At 43.7% G+C, this 22,964-nt stretch overlaps 1 protein-coding gene across 1 annotated transcript in view; it reads left to right on the forward strand.

The window, feature by feature from the left end:
- The window catches only part of LOC139748897 (S1 RNA-binding domain-containing protein 1-like), a 714,827-nt gene that overhangs the window by 453,502 nt on the left and 238,361 nt on the right, over nucleotides 1-22,964 (forward strand). The window lies entirely within an intron of this gene.

Raw genomic sequence — 22,964 nt, forward strand, 5'->3', positions numbered from 1 at the left:
CCACCATTCTCTCCATGTGACCAAACCATTTCAACATATCCTCTTCTGCTCCCTCAACCACACATTTTTTATTACTACACATCTCTCTTACCCTTTCATTACTTACTCAATGAAACCACCTCACACCACATATTGTCCTCAAACATCTCATTTCCAGCACATCCACCCTCCTCCGTAAAACCCTATCAATAGCCCATGCCTCGCAAGCATATAACATTGTTGGAAGCACTATTCCTTCAAACATACCCATTTTTGCTTTCCGAGATAATTTTCTTGCCTTTCACACATTTTTATCGCTCCTAGAACTTTTGCCCCCCTCCTCCACCCTGTGACTCACTTTTGCTTCCATGGTTCCATCCACTGCCAAATCCCTTCCCAGATATCTAAAACACTTCACTTCCTCCAGTTTTTCTCCATTTAAAGTTACCTCCCAATGGACTTGTCCCTCAACCCTATTGTACCTAATAACCTTGCTCTTATTCACATTTTCTCTCAGCTTTCTTCTTTCACACACTTTACCAAACTCAGTCACCAGCTTCTGCAGTTTCTCACACAAATCAGCCACCAGTGCTGTATCATCAGCAAACAACAGTTGACTTACTTCCTAAGTTCTCTCATCCACAACAGACTACACACTTGCCACTCTCTCCAAAACTCTTGCATTCACCTCCCGAACTACCCCATCCATAAACAAATTAAACATCCATGGATACATTACGCACCCCTGCCGCAAACCGACATTCACTGAGAACCAATCACTTTCCTCTTTTCTTACTCGTACACATCCCTTACATCCTTGATAAAAACTTTTCACTGCTTCTAGCAACTTGCCTCCCACACCATCTATTCTTAATACCTTCCACAGAGCATCTCTATCAACTCTATCATATGCCATCTCCAGATCCGTAAATGCTACATACAAATCCATTTGTTTTTCTAAGTATTTCTCACATACATTCTTCAAAGCAAACTCATGATCCACACATCCTCTACCAGTTCTGAAAATGGGGATAGGGGAGAAAGAATACTTCCCATGCATTCCCCACGTGTTGTAGATGGCGACTAAAGGGGTTAGGAGCGGGGGGGCTAGAAACCCTCCCCTCCTTGTATTTTAACCTTCTAAAAGGGGAAACAGAAGGAGTCACTCAGTGAGTGCTCATCCTCCTCGAAGGTTCAGATTGGGGTGTCTAAATTTGTGTGGATGTAACGATGAGAAAAAAGGAGAGATAGGTAGTATGTTTGAGAATGTTTTGGGTCTGAGTGAAATGAAGCTCAAGGGTATATGGGAAAAGTTGTTTGGGAAAATTTTGGGAGTAAAGTCAGGGGCTGGTGAGAGGGCAAGAGCAAGGGAAGCAGTAGTACTACTCCTGAAACAGGAGTTGTGGGAGTATGTGATAGAGTGTAAGAAAGTAAACTCTAGATTAATATGGGTAAAACTGAAAGTGGATCGAGAGAGATGGGTGTTTATTGGTGCCTATGCATCTGGGCATGAGAAGAAAGATCATGAAAAGCAAGTGTTTTGGGAGCAGCTGAGTGAGTTTGTTAGCAGTTTTGATGCACGAGACCAGGTTATAGTGATGGGTGATTTGAATGCAAAGGTGAGTTTTGTGGCAGTTGAGAGAATAATTCATGTACATGGGGTTTTCAGTGTTGTAGATGGAAATGGTGAGGAGCTTAAAGATTTGTGCTGAAAAGGGACTGGTGATTGGGAACCCCTGGTTCAAAAAGTGAGATATACATAAGTATACGTATGTAAGTAGGAGAGATGACCAGAGAGCGTCATTGGATTACTTGTTCATTGATAGATGCGTGAAAGAGAGAGATTTGGATGTTAATGTGCTGAGGGGTGCAACTAGAGGGATGTCTGATCATTATCTTGTGGAGGCGAAGGTGAAGATTTGTAGAGGTTTTCAGAAAAGAAGAGAGAATGGTGTGGTGAAATGAGTGATGAGAGTAAGTGAGCTTGGGAAAGAGACTTGTGTGAGGAAGTACCAGGAGAGACTGAGAGCAGAATGGAAAAAGGTGAGAGCAAAGGACGTAAGGGGAGTGGGGGAGGAATTGGATGTATTTAGGGAAGCAGTGATGGCTTGTGCAAAAGATGCTTGTGGCATGAGAAACTTGGGAGATGGGCAGAGTAGAAAGGGTAATGAGTGGTGGGATGAAGAAGTAAGATTACTGTAGATGAGTGGGAGATGTATAAAAGAAAGAGGCAAGAGGTCAAGAAAAAAGGTGCAAGGGGTGAAAAAGATGGCAAGTGAGAGTTGGGGTGAGAGAGTATCATTAAATTTTACGGAGAATATAAAGATGTTTTGGAAGGAGGTAAATAAAGTGTGTAAGACAAGAGAACAAATGGGAACATCGGTGAAGGGGACTAATGGGGAGGTAATAACAAGTAGTGGTGATGTTAGGAGATGGAGTTAGTATTTTGAAGGTTTGTTGAATGTGTTAGATGATAGAGTGGCAGATAATGGGTGTCTTTGTCGAGGTGGTGTGCGAAGTGAGAGGGTTAGGGAGAATGATTTGGTAAACAGAGAAGAGGTAGTGAAAGCTTTGCAAAAGATGAAAGCTGGCAAGGCTGTGTTTTGGATGGTATTGCAGTGGAATTTATTAAAAAAGGGGTGACTGTGTTGTTGACTGGTTGGTAAAGATATTTAATGTATGTATGGCTCATGGTGAAGTGCCTGAGGATTGCCAGAATGCATGCATACTGCCATTGTACAAGGGAAAGGGGATAAAGGTGAGTGCTGAAACTATAAAGGTATAAGTTTGTTGAGTATTCCTGGGAAATTATATGGGAGGGTATTGACTGAGAGGTTGAAGGCATGTTCAGAGCATCAGATTGGGGAAGCACAGTATGGTTTCAGGAGATATGTATATATCCCTGGGGATAGGGGAGAAAGAATGCTTCCCACGCATTCCTCAGGTGTCGTAGAAGGCGACTAAAGGGGACAGGTGCAGAGGGCTAGAAACCCTCCCTTCCTTGTATTGTAACTTTTTAAATGGGGAAACAGAAGAAGGAGTCACGCTGAGAGTGCTCATCCTCCTTGAAGGCTCAGATTGGTATGTCTAAATGTGTGTGGATGTAACTAAGATGAGAAAAAAGTAGAGATAGGTAGTATGTTTGAAGAAAGGAACCTGGATGTTTTGGCTCTGAGTGAAACGAAGCTTAAGGGTAAAGGGGAAGAGTGGTTTGGGAATGTCTTGGGAGTAAAGACAGGGTTAGTGAGAGGAGTAGCACTACTCCTGAAACAGGAGTGGTGGGAGTATGTGATAGAGTGTAAGAAAGTAAACTCTAGATTTATATGGGTAAAACTGAAAGTGGATGGAAATAGATGGGTGGTTATTGGTGCATATGCACCAGGGCATGAGAAGATAGATCACGAAAGGCAAGTGTTTTAGATGCAGCTGAGTGAGTCTGTTAGTGGTTTTGATGCACGAGACTAGGTTATAGTGATGGATGATTTGAATGCAAAGGAGAGTAATGTGGCAGTTGAGGGAATAATTGGTGTACATGGGGTGTTCAGTGTGGTAAATGGAAATGATGAAGAGCTTGTAGATTTATGTGCTGAAAAAGGACTGGTGAATGGGAATACCTGGTTTAAAAAGAGATATACATAAGTATACCGATGTAAGTAGGAAAGATGGCCAGAGAGCGTTATTGGATTATGTGTTTATTAATAGGCATGCAAAAGAGAGACTTCTGGATGTGCTGAGAAGTTCAACTGGAGGGCTGTCTGATCATTATCTTGTGGAGGCGAAGGTGAAGTTTTGTAGAGGTTTTCAGAAAAGAATAGAGAATGTTGGGGTGAAGAGAGTGATGAGAGTAAGTGAGCTTGGGAAGGAGACTTGTGTGAGGAAGTACTAGGAGAGACTGCGTACAGAATGGAAAAAAAAGGAGACTTGTGTGAGGAAGTACTAGGAGAGACTGAGTACAGAATGGAAAAAAGTGAGAACGAAGGATGTAAGGGGAGTGAGGGAGGAATGGGATGCATTTAGGGAAGCAGTGATGGCTTGTGCAAAAGATGCTTGTGGCATGAGAAGTGTGGGAGGTGGGCAGATTAGAAAGGGTAGTGAGTGGTGATGAAGAAGTAGGATTGTTAGTGAAAGAGAAGAGAGAGGCATTTGGATGATTTTTGCAGGGAAATAATGCAAATGAGTGGGAGATGTATAAAAGAAACAGGCAGGAGGTCAAGAGAAAGATGCAAGAAGTGAAAAAGAGGTCAAATGAAAGTTGGGGTGAGAGAGTATCATTAAATTTTAGGGAGAATAAAAAGATGTTTGGGAAGGAGGTAAATAAAGTGCATAAGACAAGGGAACAAATGGGAACATCAGTGAAGGGGACTAATGGGGAATTGATAACAAGTAGTGGTGATGTGAGAAGGAGGTGGAATGAGTATTTTGAAGGTTTGTTAAATGTGTTTGATGATAGAGTGGCAGATATAGGGTGTATTGGTCGAGGTGAGGGTTAGGGAGAATGATTTGGTAAACAGAGATGAAAGCCGGCAAGGCAGCGGGTTTGGATGGTATTGCTGTGGAATCTATTAAAAAAGGGGTTGACTGTATTGTTGACTGGTTGGTAAGGTTATTTAACGTATGTATGACTTATTGCGAGGTGCGTGAGGATTGGCGGAATGCTTGCATAGTGCCATTGAACAAAGGCAAAGGGGATAAGAGTGAGGGCTAGAATTAGAGGTATAAGTTTGTTGAGTATTCCTGGGAAATTATATGGGAGGGTATTAATTGAGAGTGTGAAGGCATGTACAGAGTATCAGATTGGAGAAGAGCAGTGTGGTTTCTGAAGTGGTATAGGATGCGTGGATCAGGTGTTTGCTTTGAGGAATGTATGTGAGGAATACTTAGAAAAGCAAATGGATTTGTATGTAGCATTTGTGGATCTGGAGAATGCATATGATAGAGTTGATAGAGATGCTCTGTGGAAGGTATTAAAGGTATATGGTGTGGGAGGCAAGTTGTTAGAAGCAGTAAAAAGTTTTTATCAAGGATGTAAGGCATGTGTACGTGTAGGAAGAGAGGAAAGTGATTGGTTCTCAGTGCATGTAGGTTTAAGGCAGGGGTGCGTGATGTCTCCATGGTTGTTTAATTTCCTTATGTATGTGGTTGTTAGGCAGGTGAATGCTAGAGTTTTGGAAAGAGGGGCAAGTATGCAGTCTGTTGTGGATAAGAGAGCTTGGGAAGTGAGTCAATTGTTGTTTGCTGATGATACAGCGCTGGTTGCTGATTCGGGTGAGAAACTGCAGAAGCTGGTGACTGAGTTTGGTAATGTGTGTGAAAGAAGAAAGCAGAGAGTAAATGTGAATAAGAGTAAGGTTATTATGTACAGTAGGGTTGAGGGACAAATCAATCGGGAGGTAAGTTTGAATGGAGAAAAACTGGAGGAAGTGAAGTGTTTTAGATATCTGGGAGAGGATTTGGCTGTGGATGGAACCATGGAAGCATAAGTGAATCAGAAGGTGGGGGAGGGGGCGAAAGTTCTGGGAGTGTTGAAAAATATGTGGAAGGCGAGAAACATTATCTTGGAAAGCAAAAATGTGTATGTTTGAAGGAGTAGTGGTTCCAACAATGTTATATGGTTGCGAGGCGTTAACTATAGATAGAGTTGTGCCGGGGAGGGTGGATGTGCTGGAAATGAGATGTTTGAGGATGATATGTGGTGTGAGGTGGTTTGATCGAGTAAGTAATGAAATGGTAAGAGAGATGTGTGGTGATAAAAAGAGTGTGGTTGAGAGAGCAGAAGAGGGTGTTATGAAATGGTTTGGTCACATGGAGAGAATGAGTGAGGAAAGATTGACAAAGAGGATATGTGTGTCAGAGGTAGAGGGAACGAGAAGTGGGAAACCAAATTGGAGGTGGAAAGATGGAGTGAAAAAGATTTTGAGTGATCGGGGCCTGAACATGCAGGAGGGTGAAAGGCGTGCAAGGAATAGAGTGAATTGGAACAATTTGGTATACCAGGTTGGATGTGCTTTCAGTGGATTGAACCAGGGCATGTGAAGCGTCTGAGGTAAACCATGGAAAGTTTTGTGGGGCCTGGATTTGGAAAGGGAGCTGTGGTTTCGGTGCATTATACATGACAGCTAGAGACTGAGTGTGAACGAATGTAGCCTTTGTCGTCTTTTCCTAGCTCTACCTCGCTCACATGTGGGGGGAGGGGTTGTCATTTCATGTGTGGCGGGGTGGCGATGGGAATAAATAAGCGCAGATAGTATGAATTATGTATATATGTATATATGCATATGTCTGTGCGTGTATATGTATGTAAGGGTAAGACAGATGTGTGGTAATAAAAAGAGTGTGGTTGAGAGAGCAGAAGAGGGTGTTCTGAAGTGGTTTGGTCGCATGGAGAGAATGAGTTGGGAAAGATTGACAAAGAGGTTATATGTGTCAGAGGTGGAGGGAACGAGGAGAAGTGGGAGACCAAATTGGAGGTGGAAAGATGGAGTGAAAAAGATTTTGAGTGATCGGTGCCTGAACATGCAGGAGGGTGAAAGGCGTGTAAGGAATAGAGTGAATTGGAACAATTTGGTATACCGGGGTTGACGTGTTGTCAGTGGATTGAACCAGGGCATGTGAAGCATCTGGGATAAACCATAGAAAGTTCTGTGGGGCCTGGATGTGGAAAGGGGGCTGTGGTTTCGGTGCATTATTACATGACAGCTAGAGACTGAGTGTGAGCAAATGGGGCCTTTGTTGTCTTTTCCTAGCGCTACCTCACGAACATGAGGGGGGGAGGGGGTTGTTCATGTGTGGCCATGTGGCGATGGGAATGAATAAAGGCAGACAGTATGAATTAACTGGGTTAATAACTGGGTTATAGTGAGAGGTGATTTGAACGCAAAGGTGCGCAATGTGGTAGTTGAGGTTATAATTGGTTTACATGGGTGTTAAGTGTTGTAAATGGAAATGGTGAAGAGCTTGTAGATTTGTATGCTGAAAAAGGACTGTTGATTTGGAATACCTCGTTTAAAAAGATATATATATATATATATATATATATATATATATATATATATATATATATATATATATATATATATTTTTTTTTTTTTTTTTTTTTTTGCTTTGTCGTTGTCTCCCGCGTTTGCGAGGTAGCGCAAGGAAACAGACGAAAGAAATGGCCCAACCCACCCCCATACACATGTATATACATACGTCCACACACGCAAATATACATACCTACACAGCTTTCCATGGTTTACCCCAGATGCTTCACATGCCTTGATTCAATCCACTGACAGCACGTCAACCCCGTTATACCACATCGCTCCAATTCACTCTATTCCTTGCCCTCCTTTCACCCTCCTGCATGTTCAGGCCCCGATCACACAAAATCTTTTTCACTCCATCTTTCCACCTCCAATTTGGTCTCCCTCTTCTCCTCGTTCCCTCCACCTCCGACACATATATTCTCTTGGTCAATCTTGGTCACCCTCTTCTGCTCTCTCAACCACGCTCTTTTTATTTCCACACATCTCTCTTACCCTTACGTTACTTACTCGATCAAACCACCTCACACCACACATTGTCCTCAAACATCTCATTTCCAGCACATCCATCCTCCTGCGCACAACTCTATCCTTAGCCCACGCCTCGCAACCATACAACATTGTTGGAACCACTATTCCTTCAAACATACCCATTTTTGCTTTCCGAGATAATCTTCTCGACTTCCACACATTCTTCAAGGCTCCCAGAATTTTCGCCCCCTCCCCCACCCTATGATCCACTTCCGCTTCAATGGTTCCATCTGCTGCCAGATCCACTCCCAGATATCTAAAACACTTCACTTCCTCCAGTTTTTCTCCATTCAAACTCACCTCCCAATTGACTTGACCCTCAACCCTACTGTACCTAATAACCTTGCTCTTATTCACATTTACTCTTAACTTTCTTCTTTCACACACTTTACCAAACTCAGTCACCAGCTTCTGCAGTTTCTCACATGAATCAGTCACCAGCGCTGTATCATCAGCGAACAACAACTGACTCACTTCCCAAGCTCTCTCATCCCCAACAGACTTCATACTTGCCCCTCTTTCCAAAACTCTTGCATTCACCTCCCTAACAACCCCATCCATAAACAAATTAAACAACCATGGGGACATCACACACCCCTGCCGCCGCAAACCTACATTCACTGAGAACCAATCACTTTCCTCTCTTCCTACACGTACACATGCCTTACATCCTCGATAAAAACTTTTCACTGCTTCTAACAACTTGCCTCCCACACCATATATTCTTAATACCTTCCACAGAGCATCCCTATCAACTCTATCATATGCCTTCTCCAGATCCATAAATGCTACATACAAATCCATTTGCTTTTCTAAGTATTTCTCACATACATTCTTCAAAGCAAACACCTGATCCACACATCCTCTACCACGTCTGAAACCACACTGCTCTTCCCCAATCTGATGCTCTGTACATGCCTTCACCCTCTCAGTCAATATCCTCCCACATAATTTACCAGGAATACTCAACAAACTTATACCTCTGTAATTTGAGCACTCACTCTTATCCCCTTTGCCTTTGTACAATGGCACTATGCACGCATTCCGCCAATCCTCAGGCACCTCACCATGAGTCATACATACATTAAATAACCTTACCAACCAGTCAACAATACAGTCACCCCCTTTTTTAATAAATTCCACTGCAATACCATCCAAACCTGCTGCCTTGCCGGCTTTCATCTTCCGCAAAGCTTTTACTACCTCTTCTCTGTTTACCAAATCATTTTCCCCAACCCTCTCACTTTGCACACCACCTCGACCAAAACACCTTATATCTGCCACTCTATCATCAAACACATTCAACAAACCTTCAAAATACTCACTCCATCTCCTTCTCACATCACCACTACTTGTTATCACCTCCCCATTTGCGCCCTTCACTGAAGTTTCCATTTGCTCCCTTGTCTTACGCACTTTATTTACCTCCTTCCAGAACATCTTTTTATTCTCCCTAAAATTTAATGATACTCTCTCACCCCAACTCTCATTTGCCCTTTTTTTCACCTCTTGCACCTTTCTCTTGACCTCCTGTCTCTTTCTTTTATACATCTCCCACTCAATTGCATTTTTTCCCTGCAAAAATCATCCAAATGCCTCTCTCTTCTCTTTCACTAATACTCTTACTTCTTCATCCCACCACTCACTACCCTTTCTAATCAACCCACCTCCCACTCTTCTCATGCCACAAGCATCTTTTGCGCAATCCATCACTGATTCCCTAAATACATCCCATTCCTCCCCCACTCCCCTTACTTCCATTGTTCTCACCTTTTTCCATTCTGTACTCAGTCTCTCCTGGTACTTCCTCACACGTCTCCTTCCCAAGCTCACTTACTCTCACCACCCTCTTCACCCCAACATTTACTCTTCTTTTCTGAAAACCCATACAAATCTTCACCTTAGCCTCCACAAGATGATGATCAGACATCCCTCCAGTTGCACCTCTCAGCACATTAACATCCAAAAGTCTCTCTTTCGCGCGCCTGTCAATTAACACGTAATCCAATAACGCTCTCTGGCCATCTCTCCTACTTACATAAGTATACTTATGTATATCTCGCTTTTTAAACCAGGTATTCCCAATCATCAGTCCTTTTTCAGCACATAAATCTACAAGCTCTTCACCATTTCCATTTACAACACTGAACACCCCATGTATACCAATTATTCCCTTAACTGCCACATTACTCACCTTTGCATTCAAATCACCCATCACTATAACCCGGTCTCGTGCATCAAAACCACTAACACACTCATTCAGCTGCTCCCAAAACACTTGCCTCTCATGATCTTTCTTCTCATGCCAAGGTGCATATGCACCAATAATCACCCATCTCTCTCCATCAACTTTCAGTTTTACCCATATTAATCGAGAATTTACTTTCTTACATTCTATCACATACTCCCACAACTCCTGTTTCAGGAGTATTGCTACTCCTTCCCTTGCTCTTGTCTTCTCACTAACCCCTGACTTTACTCCCAAGACATTCCCAAACCACTCTTCCCCTTTACGCTTGAGCTTCGTTTCACTCAGAGCCAAAACATCCAGGTTCCTTTCCTCAAACATACTACCTATCTCTCCCTTTTTCACATCTTGGTTACATCCACACACATTTAGGCACCCCAATCTGAGCCTTCGAGGAGGATGAGCACTCCCCGCGTGACTCCTTCTTCTGTTTCCCATTTTAGAAAGTTAAAAAAAAAAATACAAGCAGGGGAGGATTTCTGGCCCCCCGCTCCCGTCCCCTCTAGTCGCTTTCTACGACACGCGAGGAATGCGTGGGAAGTATTCTTTCACCCCTATCCCCAGGGATAATATATTTTTTTTTTTTTTTTTTTTTTTTTTTTTTTGCCGCTGTCTCCCGCGTTTGCGAGGTAGCGCAAGGAAACAGACGAAAGAAATGGCCCAACCCACCCCCATACACATGCCTTGATTCAATCCACTGACAGCACGTCAACCCCGGTATACCACATCGCTCCAATTCACTCTATTCTTTGCCCTCCTTTCACCCTCCTGCATGTTCAGGCCCCGATCACACAAAATCTTTTTCACTCCATCTTTCCACCTCCAATTTGGTCTCCCTCTTCTCCTCGTTCCCTCCACCTCCGACACATATATCCTCTTGGTCAATCTTTCCTCACTCATTCTCTCCATGTGACCAAACCATTTCAAAACACCCTCTTCTGCTCTCTCAACCACGCTCTTATTATTTCCACACATCTCTCTTACCCTTACGTTACTTACTCGATGAAACCACCTCACACCACACATTGTCCTCAAACATCTCATTTCCAGCACATCCATCCTCCTGCGCACAACTCTATCCATAGTCCACACCTCGCAACCATACAACATTGTTGGAACCACTATTCCCTCAAACATACCCATTTTTGCTTTCCGAGATAATGTTCTCGACTTCCACACATTCTTCAAGGCTCCCAGAATTTTCGCCCCCTCCCCCACCCTATGATCCACTTCCGCTTCCATGGTTCCATCCGCTGCCAGATCCACTCCCAGATATCTAAAACACATACACACATACATACATACGCACATATACACACACACACACATACATATATATACATATGAAAAATGTAAGAAACAATTTAGAAAACTGAAACTTCTAGTTTGAAATGAAATGAAAAAATGGATGTCACATAATGGTTCAACCTCTGGCTATGGAAAAAGGAAATGTATAATTTATTTACACAATATATATATATATATATATATATATATATATATATATATATATATATATATATATATATATATATAAGTAGAAGAGATGGCCAGAGAGTGTTATTGGACTACGTGTTAATTGATAGGCATGTGAAAGAGAGACTTTTGGATATTAATGTGCTGAGAGGTGCAACGGGAGGGATGTCTGATCATTATCTTGTGGAGGCAAAGGTGGAGATTTGTAGAGGTTTTTAGAAAAGAAGAGAGAATGTTGGGGTGAAGAGATTGGTGAGAGTAAGTGAGCTTGGAAAGGAGTCTTGTGTGAGGAAGCACCAGGAGAGATTGCTTGCAGAATAGGAGAAGGTGAGAGCAAATGACTTAAGGGAGTTAGGGAGGATTGTTTTAGGGAAGCAGTGATGGCTTGTACAAAAGATGATTGTGGCATTAGAAAGGTGTGAGGTGGGTACATTTGAAAGAGTTGTGAATGGTGGGATGAAGAAATTGGATTGTTAGCGAAAGAGAAGAGAGAGGCATTTGGATGATTTTTGCAGGGAAGTAGTGCAGATAATTGGGAGATGTATAAAAGAAAGAGGCCGGAGGTCAAGAGAAAGGTGTAAGAGGTGAAATATAGGGCAAATGAGAGTTGGGGTGAGAGAGTATCATTAAATTTTAGGGAGAATAAAAAGATGTTTTGGAAGAAGGTAGATAACATGCGTAAGACAAGAGAACGAATGGGAACATCAGTGAATGGGGCTAATGAGGGGGTAGTAACAAGTAGTGGTGAATTGAGAGGGTGATGGGGTATTTTGAAGGTTTGTTGAATGTGTTTGATGATAGAGTGGGAGATATAGGGTGTTTTATTCGAGGTGGTGTGCTAAATGAGAGGGTTAGGGAGAATGGTCTGGTAAACAGAGACGAGGTAGTGAAAGCTTTGCGGAAGATGAAAGCTGGCAAGGTGGCGGGTTTGGATGGTATTATAGTGGAATTTATTAAAAAAGAGGGTGACTGTGTTGTTGACTTGTTGGTAAGAATATTCAGTGTATATGAGTTCATGGATTAAGTTCCTGAGGATTGGTGGAATGCATGCATATTGCCATTGTTTAAAGGCAAAATGGAGGAAGGTGAGTGTAAAAATTACATAGGTGTAAGTTTGTTGAGTATTCCTGGGAAATTATATGGGAGGGTATTGATTGAGAGGGTAAAGGCATGTACAGAGTATCAGATTGGGGAAGAGCAGTGTGGTTTCAGAAGTGGTGGAGGATGTGTGGATCAGATGTTTGCTTTGAAGTAGGTATGTTAGAAATACTTAGAAAAACAGATGGACTTGTATATAGCATTTATGGATCTGGAGAAGGTGTATGATAAGAGTTGATAGAGATGCTTTTTGTAAGGTATTAAGAGTATATGGTGTGGTAGTAAGTTGCAAGAAGCAGTGAAAGGTTTTTATCAAGGATGTAAGGCATGTGTATGAGTAGGAAGAGAGGAAAGTGGTTGGTTCTCAGTGAATATCGGTTTGCGGCAGGGGTGCGTGATGTCTCTATGGGTGTTTAATTTGTTTGTGGATGGGGTTGTTAGGGAGGTGAATACGAGTTTTGGAAAGAGGGGCAGGTATGCACTCTGTTGTGGATGAGAAGGCTTGGGAAGTGAGTGAGTTGTTGTTCACTGATGATACAGCACTGGTGGCAGATTCAAGGAGAAACTGCAGAAGTTGGTGACTGATTTTGGTAAAGTGTGTGACAGAAGAAAGTTGAGAGTAAATGTGAATAAGAGCAAGGTTATTCAGTTTAGTAGGGTTGAGGGACAAGTCAATTGGCAGGTAAGTTTGAATGGAGAAAAACTGGAGGAAGTGAAGGGTTTTAGATATCTGGGAGTGGACTTAGTGCTAAAGGAGATGGAACCATGGAAGCTGAAGTGAGTCACAGGGTAGGGGAGGGGGCAAAGGTTCTGGGACCGTTGAAGAATGTATGGAAGGTGAAAACATTATCTCGCAGAGTAAAAATGGGTATGTTTGAAGGAATAATGGTTCCAATAATGTTATATGATTGCGAGACATGGGCTATAGACAGTGTTGTGCAGAGAAGATGGATGTGTTAGAAATGAAATGTTTGAGGACAATATGTGGTGTGAGGTTGTTTGATCAAGTAAGTAATGAGTGGGTAAGAGAGATCTGTGATAATAAAATGAATATGAAAGCAGAAGAAGGTGTATTGAAATGTTTGGTCACATGGTGAGAATGAGTGAGGAAAGATTGACAGAGAGGATATATGTGTCAGAGGTGGAGGGAATGAGGAGAAGCGGGAGAGCAAATTAGAAGTGGAAGGATGGATTGAAAAAGATTTTAAGTGATTGGGGCCTGAACATACAGGAGGGTCAAAGGTGTGCAAAAAATAGAGTGAATTGGAAAGATGTGGTATACTGGGGTCAACATGCTGTCAGTGGATTGAACCATGGCATGTGAAGTGTCTGGGGTAAACCATTGAAAGTTTTGTGGGGCCAGGATGTGGAAAGGGAGCTGTGGTTTCGATGCATTACACATTGCAGCTAGAGACTGAGTGTGAACGAAAGTGGCCTTTGTTGTCTTTTTCTAGTGCTACCTCACGCGTGTGCTTGAGTTGAGGGTGCCATTTCATGTGTGGCGTGATGGCAACGGGAATGATGAAGGCAACAAGTATGAATACGCCTACATACATCTCAAGTTAATTCAACTACCAGTATACTTCCACTTACTACGCAAATAGTACAGTACATACACAAGCATTTATCACCTTAGAGACCTCTAGGGTTATTAAACACGGACTTTTTGTTAAGATGGAATAAGATAGGTATGTTTTGATGCTAATATAGCACCTGGCCTTAGATTCTGCGTAACCAATTGTTAAAAGGATTGCACGGTTGGAATCCGCCAAATTAGAGCGGCACGCAGACGTGCGGGGCCAGATAAGGGTGCAGCGCTCTCCATATCCTGGAAACTTTACTGCGCGTGGCGCGCCCAGACACTAGTTTTTCTTGGTAGGGATTGCACAGGATAGAGCGCCGCATCACAACTACGACAAACGTCGAGGTTTATACACGGAGAGACTACGGATTGACTCGCCCGCGCGACAGCTGTGATGGTCCGACATGAAGCGGGGTGAGGGTGTCATGATTAGCTACACACGCTTTGCCGTGCGGAACATTGACACTACTGTCATATACTATTGCTGGATCTTCAGGGACATGAGGAGAGGCGACAGTCTTACTGAGCGCTATTGTTTGGCGCACAAGAACATCTGTACACACATCATATACGCACTAAGCGGTCTGGCACTACGTCCTAGAGACTAATATAGGAGGATTGCGTAATGATTGTGTCAGCTGAGCGAATATTGAACAGAGAGTGTTACACAGAGCTACTGTATGGGAATCGCACTTATGGCAGGTAACATTTCACAGCGATCACTTACTGTGCGAACTTCTTGTCCTCAGCTCTAAGAGCATGTATCAGATAGCCAGCAATGGACAGACGATTGCTGGTCACGAGTCGAGTAGTTAGAGACATAAGTGAGAGAGTCCACTACGAATCAAGCATACATATTGGAGATCACTGAATTTGTGGGGTGTAAACATATGCGGAGGTTAAGTTTATTAAGGTTAGAGACAAGTGGTAGTGAGGAGAAGAAGGTGATGGTGAGTAATAATAAACGGTGTGGAACTCTAGGTTCCGTACGTTGGAGAGTAGAGAGGTGGGGGAGTCTGTTCATAAACTGCTGGTCAGGAATGGTGTGGATGCGCGGGAATGGTGATTTATAGAAAGACGTCTCTATTTGGTTATTTAGGATAAGGGGGCCCCTATTCTGCCAGTGGTACCCCATGCGAGGCATATTAGAGGACAAACACACAGTCCAATAACACGAAAAGATAGGCGAGAGCGCGATACAGGCGAGCGCGAGAGGTACACATATAGAACGACGACACTCCAGACACAGGACATAGAATACGCCGAAAATTATTTATGGCGAGCACAATTTCCGCTACGTGTCTGCCGATTTAGGGGTCTTTGTACACTCTGTGTCGCCGTGATGTCTGTGGTGGGGCTCTCTCGCGGTGGGGTGTGTGGCGCCGTGATGCGGAACAGCAGTGGTGTGTAACACATAATGATCCTGAATATCGTTCAGATAACTCTGGAATCCGACGCGATTCACACATTGTGAGTTAGATGGTGCGTGGGCGGAGCGGTGAGGATTAAAAAAGACACACACACACTACATAATAACACGGAGGGAACACACTACGTACACTATGGGACTCGTCGAGGGGGGGCACACTCAATGTCTACGACTGTATTGAGCGACTCTCTACATCAGGCGACATCATGCCAACACTAAACCAATGCTGCACTTATCCACACATCCAGGACCTCTGGTCTCCATGCAGTTGCCGACATACGGGTTTGAACAAACAGACAAGGAGATATGAGCTATTCTCGTCAGCGTGGACACTCAGATGAGTAGCACATACCCTGCTGCGTATGAGGCACATTTCATAGTGCAATAACGCCTCTGTATACGTATAGTCCTGCACTAGTCACGATCATCTATTTTTTCACACTAGCATTACACACTTGTCCTGACTTCCTTTACAAACTGACTTCGGAGACACGGGTATTCAGTGGACCCGAGGTCACACGTAGCAAGTCGCAAGTCTTGGTACGAGCGTACTCGATATATCTAGTCTAAACTCGCAACAATGTTAGTGAGGCGAACATCTCGAGATCAGTGCGTCACGGAGGCGCGCATACATCTCTGCCTTGCACGTACACATGCTAGTTGTCGTTGCGTCTTTGTAGTCATAACTGATCTTGGGTACACAGGATATTCTGACTCAGAAGCACCGAGATGTGCCGCCGCACGCCATGGTACGCGTACATGCCGCGAGCGTGACTGCTGCTGCGAAAAGACAGGGACTGCAGCAGTAGTGATAAGATTGATGCCACATGAGCGACGCTTTACCTGAGGGACGTACAGGGTAGCACGGAGCAAAGGCAGACTGCACAGACAGCACAATGTCCCCAAACACATATCTTTCACACAGCCATCCTCCTGCGCACGAGCCACTCTAGCCTCACCAACGCCTCGAAACCTGCCAACATTGTAGTACAAACTATTCTGCAAACATACCCATTGTTTGCTGCCTCCGAATAATGTTCACGACTTCCACCACACATGCTTCTAGGCTCCCAGAATTTTCGCCCCCCCCCCCACACTATGATCCACTCCGCTGCCATGGTTCTAACCCGGCCTAGATCCAGATCGCCGGAGATAGTCTAGAAGAGGCCCGTTCAACGTTCTCCAGTATTATCTCGCGATTACAAACTCACGCTCGCCAATTGACTGTGGCCTGCAACCCTATGGGTGTAGGGAACCCTAATAGAACCTTGCTCTTATTCACATTTACTCTTTATCTTTCTTCTTTCACACACTTACAAACTCATCACCAAGCTTCTGCAGTTTCTCACATGAATCAGCCACCAGCGCTGTATCATCAGCGCAAACAACCTGACGCACTTCCTAGCCTCTCATCCCAACAGACTTCATACTTGCCGATCTTTCCAACACTCTGTGCATTACCTCCCTAACAACCCCATCCATAAACAAATTTAACAACCTGAGGACATCACACACCCCTGCCGCCGCAAACCTACATTCACTGAGAACCTATCACTTCCATCTCTTCCTACACGTACACAATGCCTTACATCCGACGATAAAACTTTTCACTGCTTCTTACAAATTGCATCCCACACCTTATATTCTTATACCTTCCACAAGTATCCCTTCAACTCTTTCATATGCTCCTCCAGATCCATAAATGCTACATACAAAATCCATTTGCTTTTCTAAGTATTTCTCACCATACATTCTTCAAAGCAAACACCTGATCCCCACATCCTCTACCACAACTGAAACCACACTGCTCTTCCCCAATCTGATGCTCTGTACATGCCTTCACCCTCTCAATCATATCCTCCCATAAATTACCAGGAAATACTCAACAAACTTATACCTCTGTAATTTGAGCACTCACTCGTATCCCCTTTGCCTTTGTACCAATGGCCAATGCACGCATTCCGCAATCCTCAGGCTCCTCACTTGTACAAAGGCAAAGGGGCTAAGAAGTGAGTCTCAAATTACAGAGTATAAGTTTGTGAGTAGTCCTGTTAAATTATATGGGAGGTATTTGATTGAGAGGGGAAGGCAAGTACTACTTCAGATTGGGGAATGAGCAAGTGTGGTTTACAGATGTGTAGAGGATGTGTGGATCAGGTGTTGCTTTGAAGAATTATGTGAGAAATACACTTAGAAAACAAATGGATTTTATGTAGCATTTATAGATCTGGAAGCAGATGAAATAGAGTTGATAGAGATGCTCTGTGGAAGGTATTAAGAATATATGGTGTGGGAGGCACTTGTGTTAAGAAGCATGAAAAGTTTTATCGAAGATGTAAGGCATGTTTACGTGAGGAAGAGAGAAAGTGAATGGTTCTCAGTGAATTTAGTTTGCGCAGGGGTGTGGTGATGTCTCATGGTTTTTGACTTTGTTTATGGATGGGTTGTTAGGAGGTGCATGCAAGAGTTTAGGAAAGAGGCAAGTAATAGGCTGTTGGGATGAGAAGCTTGGAAGTGATCGCCATTGTTGTTTGCAGATGATACAGCGCTGGTGGCTATTAATGTGAGAAACTCAGAAGCTGGTACCGAGTTTGGTAAAGTGGTTTGCAAGAAAGAAATAAGAGTAAAAATTGAATAAGAAGCAAGGTTATTAGGTACAGTAGGGTTGAGGTCTAGTCAATTGGGAGGTGAGTTTTTGAATGGAGAAAACTGGAGGAAAGTAAAGTGTTATGATATCTGGAGTGGATCTGGCAGCGGATGGAACCAAGGAAGCGAAGTGGATCATAGATGGGGAGGGCTAAAATTCTGGAGCCAGAAGATGTGTGGAAGTCGAGAACATTATCTCTGAAAGCAAAATGGGTATTGGTGTGAAGGGAATAGAAGGGGGTCAAAACAATTTGTATGGATGCGAGCGTGGGCTATGGATAGAGTGGTGCGCAAGTGAGTTTTATGTCTGGGGAAATGAGATGTTTGAGGACAAAGTGTGTGTGTGAGGTGGTTTGATCGAGTAACGTAACGTAAGGGTCAGAGAGGATGAGTGGAAATAAAAAGACGTGGTAGAGAGAGCAGAAGAGGTGTTTTTGAAATGGATTTGGGCACATGGAGGAAGAAGTGAGGAAAGTTGACCAAGAAATGATATATTTAGACAGGAGGTGGAGGGATACGAGGAGAAGTGGGCGAAACCAAATTGGAGCGGAGTACATATTGAGTGAAAAGATTTTGGAGATCAGGGGCCTGACATGGCAGGAGGGTTGACAGGAGTGCAATGGACAGAAGTGAATTGGAGCGAAGTGGTGCTAACACCCGTTGTGATAGACGTTGTGCTTGATTAGTGTGAAGATGGGTGGAGATGCATGTGGGGAGCCAATGTTAAGCAAACTGGTGTAGGACCAAGGAAAGCGAGTTAGGTAGTTAATAATTGCTGTGTGTGTGAGCGTATGTATATACATGTGTATGGGGGGAGGGGTGTGGGCCCATGTTGTCTGAGTGTGGGGGAGTCATAGGGATACGTTTCTGTTTCCTTGCGCTACGGGGTTGCCAAGTACGGGCGGTGGAGACAGCGACCAAGCAAAAAAAGAAACAAAAAATTTATAGTAATAATGATATCTATATATGATATAGATTTCTCTGTATTGTAGGGAGCGTGATCGTCTGTGGTAGGAGTTAGCGTGGCGAGGATGGGGAGGGGATGATGCCTGCGTGCGATGGGCGGCGAGAGCTCGAGCGGAGTGATCGGGAAGTACAGTGTCAGTGTGCGGGTGTTGCAGAAGTGGTATATGCTGCGGGGGAGGCACGGGAGTCTGGGAAGCGCGTGAGTAGAGTAGGCTGTGAGTGATTCTCATACTCTATGTGTGAGCGAGTCGGAAAATGCGCGAGAGCGGGGTCTCTCTCTATGCAATTAATCTGGATTTGTGTATTTGTTAGGGTGTTGCTTAGCGTAGATAGGGGATGGGTGTGGATAGGGTGTTAGTATGGTGGTGGTATAGTCATATGGGAAGAGTTAGATGTATATTTAGTGGGGTCTGTGGAGAAAGGCAGTATGTTTGCTGGGGCGAGTTTGAGTAGAGAAGCTCTGTGGGGAAGAAAAGAGACGTATATAATGGTGTGGGGAGGCACGTTCAGTTCGACATAACGCCTGATTAGTATGGTGGTCTCACCTAGTTATTACTCAATATCTCTCGGATGGGTAAGGGCCAGGTACACTATGTAGTCTCCGGACGCGGCGCGCTTAAAGTGGAAACATGGTCAGAGAAATGTAGGAGTTATCTGTGCTGAGGCAGGGAGTGTGTAGGTGATTTGTCACCGATTGGGTTGTTTATATCTTTTTGGGTTTATGGAAGGGTGTGGTTGTAAAGGGGAGGGATGATGAATGTTGAGCAAGCGTGACCGAGAGCTAGGGTAAGTGGTGGGCTGAGGGTTACAGTATCAGTCTTGGGGGATGGAGAAGCTAGTGGGGAAGTGTGGGGGGAGAGTGGACACAGTTATTGGGTGTGATTGTTCGGGTCGCATGTGGAGTATGGACCGGCGGGTCGGGTAGAGTTTTGCTGGGATTGGTGGTGCTGAGTTCATGTGAGAAAACTTGCAGGAAGCGGTGTGACTGAGTCATATAGTTTGGTAGAGAGAGTGGTGAAGACGACGAGTTCAGAGTCACTTGCTATACGTGAAGAGGGTGGGGCGGTGGCCGGGGGGAGGTGTATGTTAACGGTACAGTTATGATGTTGAGAAGTGGTTCGCTGGTCACGAGGAAGTGAGGTTGGTGCGGTTATGACTGGTACGAGAAACGCTGTAGTGGGGGACGTTGGCGCGGCGATCTGAGGCGTGATGGGCTATCGTGTGGCTGTGTGGAGATCTGTCATCGGATGGAACCATGGGCGCGTCGTGGTGAAGTGGGTGCACTCCAGCGTGAGGGGAGGGGGCGAGACAATATAGGGGAGGCCGGTTGACCAAATGTGAGGCATTCGAGAACCGAATATCACGGCACGCAAAATGGGTCATGATATGAATGGCATCTTGTATCCAACCATGGTAGTAGGGGGGGGTTGGGCCATTTCTTTCGTCTGTTTCCTTGCGCTACCTCGCAAACGCGGGAGACAGCGACAAAGTATAAACAAAAAAAAAAAAAAAAAAAATATATATATGTGTGTGTGTGTGTGTGTGTGTGTGTGTGGGTGGGTTGGGCCATTCTTTCATCTGTTTCTTTGTGCTACCTTGCTAACTCGGGAGACAGCGCCTAAGTATAATAATGATGATAATAATGATAATGATAATAATAATAATAATAATAATAATAATAATAATAATAATAATATTAATAGTAATAATAATAATTGTCTCGAGGTGGCGATGGGAATGAATAAAGGCAGACAGTATGAATTATGTACATGTGTATATATGTATATGTCTGTGTGTGTATATATATATGTGTACATTGAGATGTATAGGTATGTATATTTGCATGGGTGGACTTGTATGTATATACATGTGTATGTGAGTGGGTTGGGCCATTTCTTTCGTCTGTTTCCTTGCGCTACCTCGCTAACGCGGGAGACAGCGACAAAGCAAAATAAATGAATAGATATATTTATTTTTTATTCATTTATTATGCTTTGTTGCTGTCTCCCACGGTAGCGAGGTAGTGCAAGGATACAGATGAAAGAAATGGCCCAACCCTTCCACATACAGATGTATATACATACACGTCCACACATGCACATATACATACCTATACATTTCAACGTATACATATATTTATATATATGCATGCACAGATATATACATATATATACATGTACATAATTCATATTTGCTACCTTTATTCATTCCTGTCTCCACCCCGCCACACATGAAATGACAGCACCCTCTCCCTGCATGTGTGCGAGGTAGCGCTAGGAAAAGATATCAAAGGCCAGATTCATTTACACTCAGTCTCAAGTTGTCATGTATAATGCACCGAAACCACAGCTCCCTTTCCACATCGAGGCCCCACAAAACGTTCCATAGTTTACCTCAGACACTTCACATGCCCTGGTTCAATCCATTGACAGCACATTCATCCCGGTATACCAATTCACTCTATTCCTTGCACGTCTTTCACCCTCCTGCATGTTCAGGCCCTGATTGTTCAAAATCTTTTTCACTCCATCTTTCCTCCACCAATTTGATCTCCCACTTCTCCTCGTTCCCTCCACCTCTGACATATATGTATCCTCTTTGTCAATCTTTCCTCACTCATTCTCTCCATGTGACCAAACCATTTCAAAACACCCTCTTCTGCTCTCTCAACCACACTCTTTTTATTACCACACATCTCTCTTACCCTTTCATTACTTACTCGGTCAAACCACCTCACACCACATTTTGTCCTCAAACATCTCATTTCCAACACATCCACCCTCCTCCGCACAACTCTATCTATTGCCCATGCCTTGCAACCATATAACATTATTGGAACCACTGTTCCTTCAAACATACCCATTTCTGTTTTCCGAGATAAAGTTCTCACCTTCCTTAGATTTTTCAATGCTCCCAGAACTTTTGCCCCCCCTCCCCCACTCTATGACTCACTTCCACTTCCATGGTTCCATCCACTGCCAAATCCACTCCCAGATATCTAAAACACTTCACTTCCTCCAGTTTCTCTCCATTCAAACTTACCTCCCAATTGACTTGTCCCTCAACCCTACTGTACCTAATAACCTTGCTCTTATTCACGTTTACTCTCAGCTTTCTTCTTTCACACACTTTACCAAACTCAGTCACTAGCTTTTGCAGTTTCTCACATGAATCAGCCACCAGCGCCGTATCATCAGCGAACAACAACTGACTCACTTCCCAAGCTCTCTCAGTCTCATCCACAACAGACTGCATACCTGCCCCTCTCCAAAATTCTTGCATTCACTTCCCTAACAACCCATCCATAAACAAATTAAACAACCATGGAGACATCACACACCCCTTCCGCAAACCTACATTCACTGAAAACCAATCACTTTCCTCTCTTCTTACTCGTACACATGCCTTACATCCTCGATAAAAACTTTTCACTGCATATAACAACTTGCCTCCCACACCATGTATTCTTACTACCTGCCACAGGGCATCTCTATTAACTCTATCATATGCCTTCTCCAGATCCATAAATGCTACATACAAATCCATTTGCATTTCTAAGTATTTCTCACATACATTCTTCTAAGCAAACACCTGATCCACACATCCTATACCACTTCTGAAGCTGCACTCCTCTTCCCCAATCTGATGTTCTGTACATGCCTTTACCCTCTCAATCAATACCCTCCCATATAATCTCCCAGGAATACTCAACAAACTTATACCTCTGTAATTTGAGCACTCACCTGTATCCCCTTTGCCTTTGTACAGTGGCACTATGCATGCATTCCACCAATCGTCAAGCATCTCACCACGAGTCATACATGCATTATATATCCTTATCAACAGTCAACAACACAGTCACCCCCTTTTTTAATAAATTCCACTGCAGTACCATCCAAACCCGCTGCCTTGCCAGCTCTCATCTTCCACAAAGCTTTTACTACCTCTTCTATGTTTACCAAATCATTTTCCCTAACCCTCTCA

Source organism: Panulirus ornatus, chromosome 6 (genome assembly GCF_036320965.1).
Source record: "Panulirus ornatus isolate Po-2019 chromosome 6, ASM3632096v1, whole genome shotgun sequence".
In the NCBI taxonomy this organism is placed as follows: domain Eukaryota; kingdom Metazoa; phylum Arthropoda; class Malacostraca; order Decapoda; family Palinuridae; genus Panulirus; species Panulirus ornatus.